General features: G+C 39.9%; 1 protein-coding gene across 1 annotated transcript in view; it reads left to right on the top strand.

The window, feature by feature from the left end:
• Nucleotides 1–14,568, top strand: part of CCSER1 (coiled-coil serine rich protein 1) — a 735,828-nt gene that overhangs the window by 33,964 nt on the left and 687,296 nt on the right. The gene's annotated exons all lie outside the window — the stretch shown is intronic.

Here is a 14,568-nt window from a genome sequence, read left to right as displayed (position 1 = left end):
CATGGCTGGTACACAGATTTTTTTACTGATTTAATTTTTAAGGGCAGGGACCAACACTGAAGAAACAGCAAATTGCAAAAGAAGGTGGAAGACAGAAAGCAATTAAACGCATGGCTTCAGGTCAGAATACAAAAGCAATTCCTGCTTTGTCCAGGAATGGGATGGGATACCAGGGCTGTTTTTCCAGTCCAGCTCCATACGTTTGGAAACCATGCTGGGAAGGCAGAGGAGATGCAGCTCCCATGGGCACAGCACAACCCAAAAGGGAAGCTTGGTGCACCAGCCACACACCACTGGATGGGGGACTCTGTTCTCTCCGTGTATTCTGTCTCCATGGGATTAGGCCGTGCTTTAATAATCTCATTCAAATTGGAGCAGTTGTCTGGCCATGGATTGGAAATGGAATTGGAAGAGCACACTTTCATGTATGTCGAGGAGTGTGAGACGGGGTGGAAGCACTTGTAGTGGTGAGACTTCAGCAAGCAGGAACAGGAAGAGTGACCAGCATTAACATCACAACAGCCAGCCACAGAAACCATTTCTGTAGCAGAGCTCCCTGTTGCCTCCAGAATGTGGCAGATCGTTTTGGACCGGTGGCCTTCACTCTCATGATGTTGTACATCTGGGACAAGCAGCATCGCCAGACAACCTCTAATCTTTCAGCTCTCCCCCTTTCCATGTCCCCTGTACAGCTGGGGTCTGGTACCATGCAGAGACAACTTGCGAGGTCTCCTTAATGTGATGAAATCTTCAGCATCCGCAGGGTGCTGATGGCTGCCCTCCACCAGTTATTCCTGATCCTTCCAGGCAGGCACAAAGGATGCTTCAGTGACTGCAGGGGCGTTATTATGGGTGCAAGTCATGCAAACTTTGAAACCGTCATCACCTCCCACAACCTGCAGCAGTAGCCAGGGACAGGTTTGACTGACAGCTTCAAACCCCAGGGAAAACTGAAGGAAGGTGTATCACCTCGCTAGCTCCTTTTAAGCACCCGCTGACTCAGCCTCACTGGTGCAGTATTGGAGGCACTGAGACGAAATAGTTATTCTTGTGGAGACTGAGGAAGTACACGTACAATTTAATCATGCTAGTGATTTAAAAAAAAAGGAGAAGATAAAACACATTCTAAGATTCTTCTTGCATATGCCTGAGTATTCTTCAAAAAAAAAAAGTGTCTTTCTTCTTAATTTCATGCTTCTTAATTTGCATGTCAAATAAAACCTCAGCAATTAATTTTGATGACATTGCAAATGTTTAGCTCTGTAGACAATCCCTGTAAGATGTCATTCATTATCAGATAACCATTGACTAACTAGCTAACCGCTTGCTTCATAGTCTAATGTGTAACATTTTTCTCAAGAAATTAAGAAAACTCAAGATTCCCACAAAAGTGTGGCTTTTATTTGGAATTAATTATGTGCAATGCAGAAAAACAAGAATCAGGCCAAGGAGTCTGACTGAGGATCCTTCTCCCTCTATACCAAAAGCCTCCCCTATAGCCTATACACCCTGGAGGCATGGGCTATATTCCAGTCTGTTTTAACCAAAAATATTCCGTACCTTTATGGATACGCAGCTGTCAATGTGGTTTCAAGATTATCATTCTGGACCAGTCTAACAATGATGCTGGTGTTGCAGGCATGTCCATCTTGATCTTAGTGCTATTTTTCCTTTTTATTTTCCCTGTGTTGTTGTTTATTATTATTATTATTATATTTAATAATGCATCTATTTCATATTTCAGTTGCATCTGATTGGGTTTTAAGTATCTGTGAACAGCCATTTGTTAGGTTGCAGAACAAACTTGAGGCAGAGAGAGCGGAGTATGTATATGTGTATTTTGCCTGGCAGGGGGTATGTCTTTCACTAAGCTATGGAGAATGTGGATATTGCCTTTTCACATCAGGCACAGTGGCAGGCCTCAGGTTTTAGAGCTTAGTTTCCAGTCAGTTCCCTTAGCCTGTGAGGTGAAGTGATCCATACTAAAGAGATTTTTTAACAATATCCTAGCAAATGTCAAAGAAACCACCTCTTTACTGTTGGCAATTATTTTCCCCCGTGGAATGACATCCTGTTTTTATATGACAAAACAACAGGAAAGTGCAAAGTTGGTCTTCTAAACTATGATAGAAGATTTGATTGAATGTACAATGGCGAAGAATAATTAAATACATAGGCTTTTCCTAGGAAATGCTAGCTTAAGTGATATTTTTGGGTTGTATCACAGAACAGTATTTCATTTGTCTCTGTATTATGGTTAGCAGACAGAATAAAACATCTTACATGTGCAACATTATTACTAGATGTTACTTATAAACATGGTTTTGCATTAGTTCAATGAGCCGATATAGTGTATATCAGAAATGTTTACTTTCTCCTAAAAAAAAGACGTGATGTTCAGCAAAGGATTTTTTTTTTTTCATGAATGGAATTCAAGTGTAGGTGTCATAAGTAATTTAAGAAGAAATAAAAGATCCTATGGAAAGGTTATGTAGAAGGTTTACCTCATTTGAAAGGTAAACTTGAGCTGTTTCTTAAAGTCCCCTCCTAGGGTTTGGTAAAAAACAAACAAACAAAAAACAACAACGTGAAAACTTTTCCTCTTTCCCATTCCCAGGATTTCCTGAAGGGTTTCCTTGTCTTTGCACCTTGCTCCTCTGATGATGGGGTCACTTCCCCTTACTCTGTTGCTGAGCACACACAGGAGAGGCTGCTGCGTGGGGCTGGAGTGTTTCCGCAGGTGTTCTGTGCTGGCAAACAAAGGGCTTTGCTGTCTTTATTCCTCAGTTGCAGAGAGGTGAGGGAACAAATGAAAACTGATGTTAAAGTTTCCCATGTTATTAACATGCTGCTGTCATGTTGTGGTTAGAGGCGTGAGCTTGTGTTACCTGTGCGCCTCTTCTCCCTGCCTGTACAAAATTATTCAGGTGTTTGCTGGCTTACTATTTTGAGAGCATTGCTTGACAGCTCTTACCCATGGACATATGCATTCTCCATTTGTTCAGGTGCAAACAGACCAGAAATGCTGCAAAGGACACGTGAAATTTTGGCCCCTGTTCTGAGGGTCTGCCTCAGGTGCTGGCTTCATCTTATGCTTACCGAGAGCAGGAGCAGACCAGGGAGAAGGAAGAAACAGAAAAATGAGAAGCTGTGCCCAGGCTTTCTTCCATCACAGGGTTGCTTTGAGGAGGTTGTAGCAGTGAGAGCACAGCCAGGGCCAAAGAGCTTTTTGGGGCTAGCTAGGACCCTCCTCTCCCCTCCCCTTGAGCACCTGTCTGTGCACCCAGCCTGGCCTCTCCTGCAAGGAGAGGAGGTGGGGGCGGTCAAAGAGAAGGTATTCAGTTTCTCAGGAGGTGGATAGACTCGAATATCTGGTTCCATCATGGTTCACAAGGTCTGCTCACTGAAGAGATCAAAGCATATTTATTTATTTCTGGCACAATACTGAGACAGCTCCCTCCAGCTGTGTGTCAGCAGAGCATGGAGGAGCTCCCTGACTGCTGCATTCACCGTTGCCACACGAAAACTTCACCATCCCTCTTCGTCCCTGTTGAGAAAAAATGTTTAACTACAGACCAAGTTTCCCTATTAATTAGTTTGTAACACTCTGTAACACCAAATTGTTTTGATCTTTTTTTTTTTTTTCTTTTTCTGTTTTTGATAGTTGTGTAACGTATCAAATTGACTGAAATTTCCAGGCATCCAAGCAGAATAATTGTGAAACAAGACAATTGACTGATTCATCTAAGGTCATGTTATAAAATATGGTTTGATTCAGCTCAGAGTTTAGGCTCTGCTGAGCTATACAGGTGAATCATTACCTCTTTGTCACTGACCAGTGTTGCTTGGGCTCCATGACTGAAAAAAAAGATGTTTATGTGAAAGTTGGAAACTATCTTACCCTTGGTCCTAACCTATTGTGATTAATTAATGGCATAGATACTATTCTGATGTTCATAGGGTTTTATTTGTTCATTTTCTCATGCCTTCCTTAGAATTCTCACCTTGTGAAGACACAGCTTAGCCCAGAGCCTTTCTCCCCACAGCTCTACCACATCAAAAGTTCTACCTTGTGTTAGGGGGACCGGTATTGCAACATGATTTCTTCTACTGTAACCATAGTATTTCTATCACAGTCATCTCCATCCATATTCTGTCCTTCATTTTCTTTATTCAAATAATAATTCACATACTAATGGGATTTTGTTTGAGTCCATTTCCAAAAGAGTGGCTCTTAGCCAAGGTTTCATTCTGTACTTACCATAATAAAGATCTATTTAGGTTTGTAAGACTTTTTTATAGCTGACATTGGGGCATCTCTACTATTTTCAGCATTATACCAGAGGTAAAACCAATTTTAGTGCTCTGGTGACTGAGCCACTGATTCTGATCTCTTCTCTGCCTGGTGACTTTCTGTGGCAATTCCCCTTTTACAGAGGCTGATTTGACATCTTGTAAGGTCAGCAGAAAAATGGCATCATGGTAAAGGTGCTACAGAGCACGGCAGTGCTTCCAGAAGAGGCAGGGTGCTCAGCATGCCAAGGCCACATTCTCAGGGCTTCCCCACGTGTCTCAACATTCAATGTATATTTAGCATTTAAGCCTAAATCAGGCACGCAGACCCCCTGTACGATGCACAAAGAAGTGAAACAAAAGTCTGAGGAAGTGATCCTCTGAAATCAGAAAATCCCCTGTTGCCCAAACCAGCTGGGAAGTGAAAATCAGAAGAAAGAGCTGGAGCTTATGTGCTCCTCACTGCCTCTTCACTTGGGATCTAGAGAGTCAGCCTTTGCCTCAATTTCATTCCAAGCTCTGATGGCAGTTGGATACGTCTTTGAACCTGGCCCTGCTTTGAGCAGGCATTGGAGCAGATGACCTCCTGAGATCCTGTCCAACCTAAATTTTTCCTGCCCCATGGGGACTGGGTGGAGGGAAATAACACGGTGTTGCTACATTTCCAATGGCTTGTGACTAAAGTAGCCACATGGGAGAGGCCCAAGTTCATGTTCCCACTCAGCCTGTTTCACAGAAATGTGCATCCCTGTGATTTACTTCTCAAAGGGACTGTCCTGCACACACACAAAAGACCCAGTTAATAAATATGTAGTTATTTATGCAGTGTAGACTGGGAAGAATAGAAAACAGCTTCCAGGTTCCTGTGCTCACCTGCAATGTTGGCCAGCTGGGTTGAAAGAGTGTTTGAACATGACTCTGACCTCCTGGCTCAGCCCATTCACAGCACTAGTAGCTGCTTTGGCTTCCAGCAGGTTTTTCTCTTTGGACAGCATTTCTATTTATGCAGTTAAATGCAAACCAGTGCCAAAAACGTGTTTACAAACAGGGCTCAGCAGCAACCATCCTAACATTGAGGGGATACCAGCGGTCCCTGAATGAAGCTGGAAGGTGCCCTTGTGTCTCTGCAAATCCAGCCCTTGGTGTGACAACAGAAAGGCCCTGTGGAGGCCTTATCTTTTTTTTTTTTTCTTTTTTCTTTTTTTTTTTCAAGAAAATCTTATTCTACAATCAGTGTCAGGAGGCTTTCTTCTACAAAAAATGCACAAATGAGTTTTCCAACCAGTGCTGAACATCACATTTCCTTTAAGTACTGAGTAAATACTAGAATCTAGGTTTCTAGAAATTTACCCTGCTGTAGGGTCAGATCGTATTCCTACAACACTGTAATTAAGATCCAGATAGTTTATAAAAAACACTTAATTTCTACAGGCGTGAACACATAAGATTATGTTGATGTAGTGGAATTTCTGTTGCAAAAGAAAAAAAAAATGCATATTCTTTTTCCTCTAGTTTGTAGAAGTAAAACAAGTCGGTGTGCATTTCAAATGAGGCACTTTCCATGAATCGTGAATCAATGAACAAGTTTAGGTACAACACTGAGAAATAGCATTTTTAAGCATTTTATTGTAGTAAAAGGGACTGTTCTGCAAAACCAGCTTCAGCCTTCAGCTGAACGTCTGCACATAGATTAATGTTAGTGGAATTAATATGTGAACTTGGATCAAGCCCAAGGAAAAAATAAATTGCAGTGAACCCAACATTGAAGTTAAAGGTAATTCTGTCATTGGTTTTGGTACAGACAGCTGTTGGAGCCAAGCAGGATGCTATAAAAACTGACATTATTTCTATTATTAGCGCTGTGCTGAGGATCTATCTGCTTCAGATACCTCACCCATTTGATAGTACTCAGTCCTGATTCTCTTAATGGGTTTACTCAAATCTTGCTCGGAGTTTCTGAAGCTGCGCAGGCGTGTGGGGAAGGAGCAGGCAGTGGGCACAGCAGGTTGGCAGAGCAGCTGCCCCCAGATGCTGCCTGTCGAGCAGAGCCAGAGCTCCAGTGTGGGGCATCTTGGGCTTCTCAGTCAGTGCCCAGGGTCCTCATGCAAAGTACTGCAAAGAAATATCCAAACGGTAGCAGTTCCTTTTCATCACCCAAGTAGTTCAATATTATTGTTTTGTTGTTTTCCAGAGAAAATGGTTGATTTAAGGGTTCAAGCACTAATATAGCAGGCTCCTAGTAGCCCAGTCATGAAACTCAAGGCTTGATAGCCAAACCTATTATCTCACCAGTCTTCTAATAAAACAGCCGAGGTGTTCCTGAACTAGAGGACATCTGTGGCATTGTTTTCCTCACTGTGACAAGAATCCACACAGTTCTTTTAGATAATTGGGTTGCTGTATTTTTTTTTCCACACTAATTAAAGGGAAAATATTTTGAAGTGAAGTCAGTCACTCTCCATTGGCAAAATACCACACTGAATCGTACAGGGGTGGGCTCACTCACAGCACTCCTAGCTGCATACAGCATACTGTAAGGCACATAGAAAAAACATCAGTGAAAAATGGACAGTTCGGTGGAGATGTAAGCCATAGCATTGTTAGATCAATAAAATAAATATTATGGTTTTTATGTACAGCTATAATCATTTTCCACTAAAAAGGTTGAATGAAAGGGAGAAGCATAAAGAACAATGTAGTTCAGTGCCAGTAGTCTCAGTGGCAGAATGTCTGCCTCCGCCTCTTTGCCTCTCTCATGCACACATCAAACAATTGCATTAGCACTTCTACTGCCTTTCTTCTCCCACCCTCTTTTTTCACACTGTTTAAAAGCTAAAGCAGAGTGGTGTTGATAGTTGAACCTAGCAGCAAGTTTTGTTTGAACACAACATATACTATCAATGATAATTCAGAAATGTCTGCATACATTTTGAAGGCCAGTTTAAGTAACTCTTAAAGACACATTTCACCATTTACAAATAATAAATCATTTGTTCAGTTTACTGCTTCCAAGATCATGTATTTGTAGAAAAACAAGGTGGTAGATGTTGGAACAGCATAAAATCCTCTCTCTGCTCACAGGAATGCACTCCATGTACTTGTAGATTAAGGCTATCTATAGCATTTTTAAAAAACGTTTTTACCTTATTACCCCTTTTTATTAAAAATATGTTATTGTAGAAGAACAAATTTAAATATTCAGTCTTTATTGCTACCTCTAGTACTGTGGGAGCAGCTGTTAAGGAATGGCATCTCAGTAACTCTGTGTGCTTGCTGCAGAGAACTGCTTTTTTCTTGACATGTTTTTAACAGTATTTAGATCAGACCCCAAATATTTGTAAATACCTTTCTCTGTAAAAAGCCATTACAGTGTAATGATCCTCCCACCGGCATTTTATGTTCTGGCTATTAATGCTATATAGATGCTTTAAAATACATAGCTGTATTCTTCCTTACTTCCTTCCTTAGCTGTTCTGTTCCTATTAGTTAATGCCCACATTCTCTTTTCGGCAAAGAGGCAGGGAGAAACTTGGAACTTTACATAGAAACACCCCCCTTACATAGGGCATGTGTTTAGCATTGTGCTTATAGTCAGTTCACCCACTGAAATGACTCCGGTGCTGCTCCCATTAAAATTACTGGGACATTTGCTATCAAGTTCAGCAGATAGGAGTTTGTGTTCTTCATTTAAGTATTAGCAAAATATACACATATCTACTCATGAGCTTCCATAGCAAGCTTGCTCTTTCATTGAGTTAATATACCTTCTATAGGGCTGAAATTTCGTGTTCATCAGTGGTCTGGTGTAACGCAAGGTAGTTACAAGTCATAATTTCTAAATAAATTCTGTGGACATCATTTGGAAGGTCTTATTTTTAATATAAAATAAAATAGACTTATAACATAAATCTTACAGACTCAATTTAGCATGGAACCCATTTAGTATGGAATATTTGAGCAAGTCTGTGGGAGCCAGCATCTAATTTCTAGTATTTAGTAGGACTTAAATCCCTAACTCCTGTATACCCTCTAGAATATCTCAGACACTCCCCAAAATTTTACTCCCCAAAATCTCAAATGAAGACCAGAATCCAGCTAAAAAACAGCACACAAACACATAATGTGTCAATTTCTTAAAAAAAAAAAAAATTAAAAAAAAGGAAATAAGAGCCCATAGGTTTGTGTAGAAATGTCTTATTCCAACAATACAGAAAAAAATATTAACACATGTTGGGGTTATTTTGGCTTGACCCAATGTGTTTTTGAATCATCATTTAATGAATATAATTATCTAATACATTTTTTCTCAAAGATTAATTCAGTATCTTGGAATTAATTGAAGTACATATGATTCCTAAGGTTTCATGGCAAGTATACAAATGTTTATTGAAGACAGAATCATTTAGGGACATAAATCCATGCTGCTTGTTGAGGCATAACTTACTGTTGCCCTTGGGAGGGAAAGACGCACTGTATTTGTGTGTGTGTTAATGAATACACATTTAATATACCAGAACATTTTATTTGCTATGAAACTCAGGTTTTCATTTTATATTTTTATATAACATCCATTTCAGTAGCATTTAATTGTCTGGGGTGTAGGAACAGATGAATTAAAGAAATCTTAAAAACTCTGAAAATTAAACAGAGCTGGTAGCAAATATCTATGTTTATTTCATAACTACTCTATACATGTATCTCAGAAGGAGCTTATTTATTATCTGTATATGATTCACAGATTGTCATGGTAAAAATAAAATGATACTCAGGGGGAGAGTAAATAGGGATATAAAAGTCAGGAAACGTGACACATGAATTATTATCACTGTATATTAGCGAAATAAGTTCTGCTTTCTGAACAGTTTTTATTATTGATTTGGTTTTGAAGTGTGTGTATTTGGCAATGTTTGGGCACCACTGAACTCAAATTTCTGGTACATTTTTGCCTGCATCCATTATGCTACTCTGTTTGCTACTGCTTTTAAATCCACACTACTCAAAATTTGGCTGTTTAATGCCAGTTATCACATTTACATGACTATGAATAGCATAATTAGTTAAATTATCAAGGACAAGTTAACAGACCTTTCTACTGTCATTCTTCAGGTCATTTAAACTGAATGCCACCTGAGAGAGGAAGGTGCCCAGCAGAATGGCAGCTGTCAGTTCTGTGGCAGTGGTGTCTTTCTCCGAAAGCCTTCAGGCTTTCTGACTCAGGGTGGGGAAACTGCCTTGGACTTGTCCCCTTATCATAGATCCTCTTCTCCTGATGCATGTTCTCTAGGAAGGGATGTATGCTTCAGGGACCTGAGCCAAGACGTGAGCCTGTTCAAATATTCAGAGCATGAGACAACACTGAGCATTTCTATATTTGGGGAAGTGTGCTGATTTTTTTTCTCATATTGACTATGATAGAGATATATATCACGGGTGTTTGTGATGCTCGTAACAATAATACTGTGTAATAATAGAGTATGTAATGGAGTGGTAAGTATCCTTTAGGATCTAAGCCAAAGCCCAGTAAATTCATTAAGCAGACTAGATTTCCAGCCACAAGCAGCAGACCTTGCACTTACATCAGAATTACAATATGGATCTCAGCCACAGTTCGTCTCTAAGAGTGTCTAGAAAATTTCAGGATCTGACTTTAAAATGAGATTTTTGAATAAAGCTTTTGGACGGCTCTTTCCTCCATAAATACTAAATATGAGGGTAGGCACAATGGACATGAATGTGAAAATGGATACATCTTAGCACATCTTTGTATCTCAGTTTGATTGCACATTATGAGAGCTTGAGGTGTGCTGCTTTCTCTCCTGAAGCCTCACAATCACACAAGCCAGTGCAACATCTGGTGAAGAGAATCTGTCCCTGCCACAGCAGCACTCTGAAGTGAAATGCAAGGCACCAATCTCTTGCAGATTTTGGTAAAAAATTTGCAAATTTTCATTGCAAGTAGTACTCTATAAAACTGCTATCTCACATTTGCATGCATCTGTCTGAGATTTTATTACTTGTGGTAGCAAATATAAAGTAAGGGTGCTTCTGTGGAAAAGGCAACAGGGCCTTCTTCTAACTGCAGCTCAACAAGGGGTTTCCAACACGACACTGCCAATTCATTTACTCCCGTATGTCCAGTCTCCAAATGCCAACTCAGACAGGGCACAGGAATGCGCTTGCTAAGTACTCAGGCACACCATATTGTAGTAGCTCATAAACAGTCTGTCTCTAAGATTAAAATATATGTATATATGTGTAGTTAATACCTTAGTTTTTACTGGAGTACATTTTTACTGTTTTATCGGCATTTAAGGTTAACCACAGGCTTTGTTTTTTTTTAAACCTCATGTGACTGCTAAAGGTCTAAAAAACTAATGTGCTTTTTCCTGTCCTTGAGGAAATATGGAACTGATATTTATTTCTTTATTCGTTTGTTTATGAAGACCAAAAGCTTTGCCTTACTGGAAAAGCACTAGGGAGCACTAGTGATCATCCCTGTACAACTCTCTGAGTTCTTGCCAATGTGACTGCTAAATAGCCAATGGACAGAGATATCACATTGAGGGGACTCAAAAGATTTTGTGTATTTAACCCCAGGATGTTTTTCCAGGTAGATTCCTCCAACTGAAGATCTAACTGAAAGGCTGCTTGGAAGAATATCAGTAACTGAATAAGCTTATATATTTTTATGGGTGTTGCCACGATGCTGGCTATAAGTAATACAAGTGGGTAACAGCTGAATAAAATAAAATTCATTACATATATTAGTTCCTATTCTTTGACCATTATCTGAAGTTTAATTGGTTATTTTTTTTACAATTATTATTATTATTTTTTAATTTACCAAGCTAAAGAAGTGGAGAAACCAATGTTTTCTCCTCAGTGATTGTCAGTATAGACTGAGGGAAGCATGAAGAACAGGTATTTCAGGAGACAAATGTGGTCTATAGCAGCAGAAGTGAAAGAAAATTCGGAAAGGGAGTGCTGAAAATCTGGCATTGCTCTACCTCGTTAAATGTTACCAAGCAAAACCTCTGATAAGGAATTCCTGTAATAGCTGTGAAGACGGATTGCAGGGCCCTTAGTCTATCTGTGCTGGAAGCCTTTTCATTAATTTGTCTTTTAGGTGTTACGCTGCATAATATGTGCATAATATTGCACCTTGTATGTTTTATGTATTAATACATATGCCTGGACATCCTGCATTCCTCTGCATTATCTCAGATGATGTCTACCTCTTACACGCCTCATGTATGGTCTTTTGTCTGCAAAGCACAGAAGTTGTTGCTCAGTAAACATATGAGGAAAACTTCCATAATTCCACACTAACTGAACAACCTTAGGCATTGCTTAGGCCTAAAGCAAACCTAATTAATGAAACTTAAAGGCAGAATTTGCTCAGACCCCCAGGATCAGTGGTACTGTGGAAAGCTCCTGCTGTGATGATACATTAGAGTCACAGATATGATAAAATGAGGCATACATTATTTTTTTAACAATCCTTTATTCCTGGTACAGAATACCACCCTCAGACTATGTTTTCACTGTTAACAATCAATCTGTTTCAAATAGAAATGCAGTTTTCCCTTCCAGCAGGTTTCCTTCCTATTCCCATTTTGTACAATGGATAAATAACAACACCGAAAGGAATGCTTGTCAACTTTAATTTTGCCGAACATGTAAATGTTATAAAAATAAACTTAAAAAAAAATCCCTAGACAAACCAAAATATTTCCACAATTTAAGTACAAAGAATACAAGTCTGAACAGACAAATTATAAAGGAAAAAAGCCTATTAGCCTGGAGAACCGAAATATTCTGACATGGGGATCCTCAAAGGGAAAAAGCTCAGAATGAAATGTAAAACTGACTTTGTACAGGCTTTTGTTGTCCAAATAAAAAGCAATGCAAACACACAAAGCATGAATTACATGCTTTCATTAAGCTGTTGTTTGTAAAAATATAGTGCCCAAGTCCTTTGGAGTCCTTCAGATTTCTATAACCACATGGAGCTTTGGGGATTGCTTCAGGAGCAAACCAGGAGTTTGTTCACCTACTGCAGGATCAGACCCCCAGCCAGCTGGTGTGAACAGATTTTACTGCAAAAGTATTCCTCTGAGTTCGGAGTGACAATTTTTTCACCAAGACATTTTTGCCAGTGGAACACTGAAAGAAATTCCTTTATGCTTCTACAGAATTACATTCTCCAGTTATGGCATTTTTCTATATGGAAATGTAAACAAACTGTAACACTAAGCTCATTTATATAAATAATAGAGCTGATTAGAACTGATAACTGTGGTGCGGTTATACATTCATTGTCATCCCAATTGGATGATGCCAATATCTGCATTAACAGTTTGAATGCTAGATTCTGCACTTGGGTAGGAATAATGCTGGGCATAACTACAGATTGGTTAGTGAGTGACTGGAGAGCAGCCCTGCAGAAAGGGACCTGGGGGTGCTGGCTGACAGTAGGCTCAACATGAGTCAGCAGTGTGCCTTGGAAACCAAAAGGGCAAACCACATTTTGGGATGCATTAAAAACTGCGTAGCCAGACGCTCAAAAGAGGTGATTCTCCCTCTGTTTTTTGTGTTGGTGGGGCCTCACTTTGCATATTGTGTGCAGTTTGGGGCTTCACAATATAAAAAAGATGTTAAGGTACTTGAATGTGCCTTGAGGAGGGCAACAAAGCTGGTAAAAGGGCTGGAAGGCATGTCCTGTGAGGAGAGGCTGAGAACACTGGGTTTGTCAAGCTTGGAGAAATGGAGGTTGAGAGGTGACCTCATTGCTCTCTCCAGCTTCCTGAGGAGGGGAAGTGGAGAGGGAGGTGCTCATCCTTTCCCCCTGCTATCTAGTGACCGGACGCATGGCAATGGCTCAAAGCTGTGTCAGCAGAGGTTCAGACTAGACATCAGGAAAAACTTGTTTACCAAGAGGGGACTCAGAACTGGAACAGGCTTCCTAGAGAGGTGGTAGGTGCCTCGTGCCTGCCTATATTTAAGAGGCACTTGGATAATGCCCTTAATACATTTTAACTTTGGGTTAGCCCTGAAGTGGTTAGTCAGTTGTACTTGATGTTCTTTGTAGGTCTCTTCCAACTGGAACTATTCTACTCCTATTCTATTCTATTCTATTCTATTCTATTCTATTCTATTCTATTCTATTCTATTCTATTCTATTCTATTCTATTCTATTCTATTCTATTCTATTCTATTCTATTCTATTCTATTCTATTCTATTCTATTCTATTCTATTCCATTCCATTCCATTCCATTCCATTCCATTCCATTCCATTCCATTCCATTCCATTCCATTCCATTCCATTCCATTCCACTCCACTCTACTCTACCCTACTCCAGATACCTCACTGGTGAGATAGGAAAAAGAAAAAAGTTCTTCATTCAATTTAACAAGCTAAATTTTGAGATTGTAATGAGCATTTCTCTTCTTGAGTGAATAGAAATTTTACACTTCTAATTGTCATTGCTCTTTCTGACCCTAGTAGCAATGGTGATTGTCTAGCAAAAAAAGTGGTGTCGTTTGTGCCATTGACACTGTGGGAGTCCAATGACAGAGACTATAAATCAATTTACAAGAAATTTAAAAGCAGGGGACAAAACCCATGAACATTAATTTAAAAACTGCTTCAGACCACCATTATTTTTTATTAACTAAAGTGCACTTTGATCTCCTTTGAGATTTTAATGTTAGTGTGATGAAATCCATCAGATTTAACAAACTGACCAGTGTTAGTGACAGTATTTATCCAGTACATTGCACATACATGGCACTACACAGCAAATGGAAGGTCACTCAGTTAATCCTGGCTCCAAAGGTATAAGTGGATATGATCACACGCAACACAAAAGCAATACATATTGATCAGTATGGCACTGCTCCACTGAACAGATGTTTCCTGAAAAGACAGTGGAAGCAATTTGGTACAGGAGGCCTCCTTTGCTCTGTCCTGTGATGGTAAACTGGGACTTGACCAGACTGCTTCATGGTTACTGCTGAGCAGCAACACTCCCAATGCCATCCTGGCTCAAACAGTATTATTCGAGAAAAACCTTCAGTGAAGTCAATGCAGCTTTGCATCCCCTCCCAAGATGCCCCAGAGTATCCAAGTGCTGAGGTTAGTTTACTCTGCCAGCATGTGGTTGTGAGTCACAGCTTGGCAAGCAGAGTTGCTCTCACAGAACCGGTTCCTTTAAGATTCATTAAATGCTCCTACAAAACAGAGATGAATCTGTTTTACACGCCCCCCCTCC

The sequence above is a fragment of the Anser anser genome, assembly GCF_964211835.1.
Source record: "Anser anser genome assembly, chromosome: 4".
NCBI lineage: Eukaryota > Metazoa > Chordata > Aves > Anseriformes > Anatidae > Anser > Anser anser.
The sequence above is the reverse complement of the archived record's forward strand: the minus strand, read 5'-3'. Positions and strand labels throughout refer to the sequence as shown.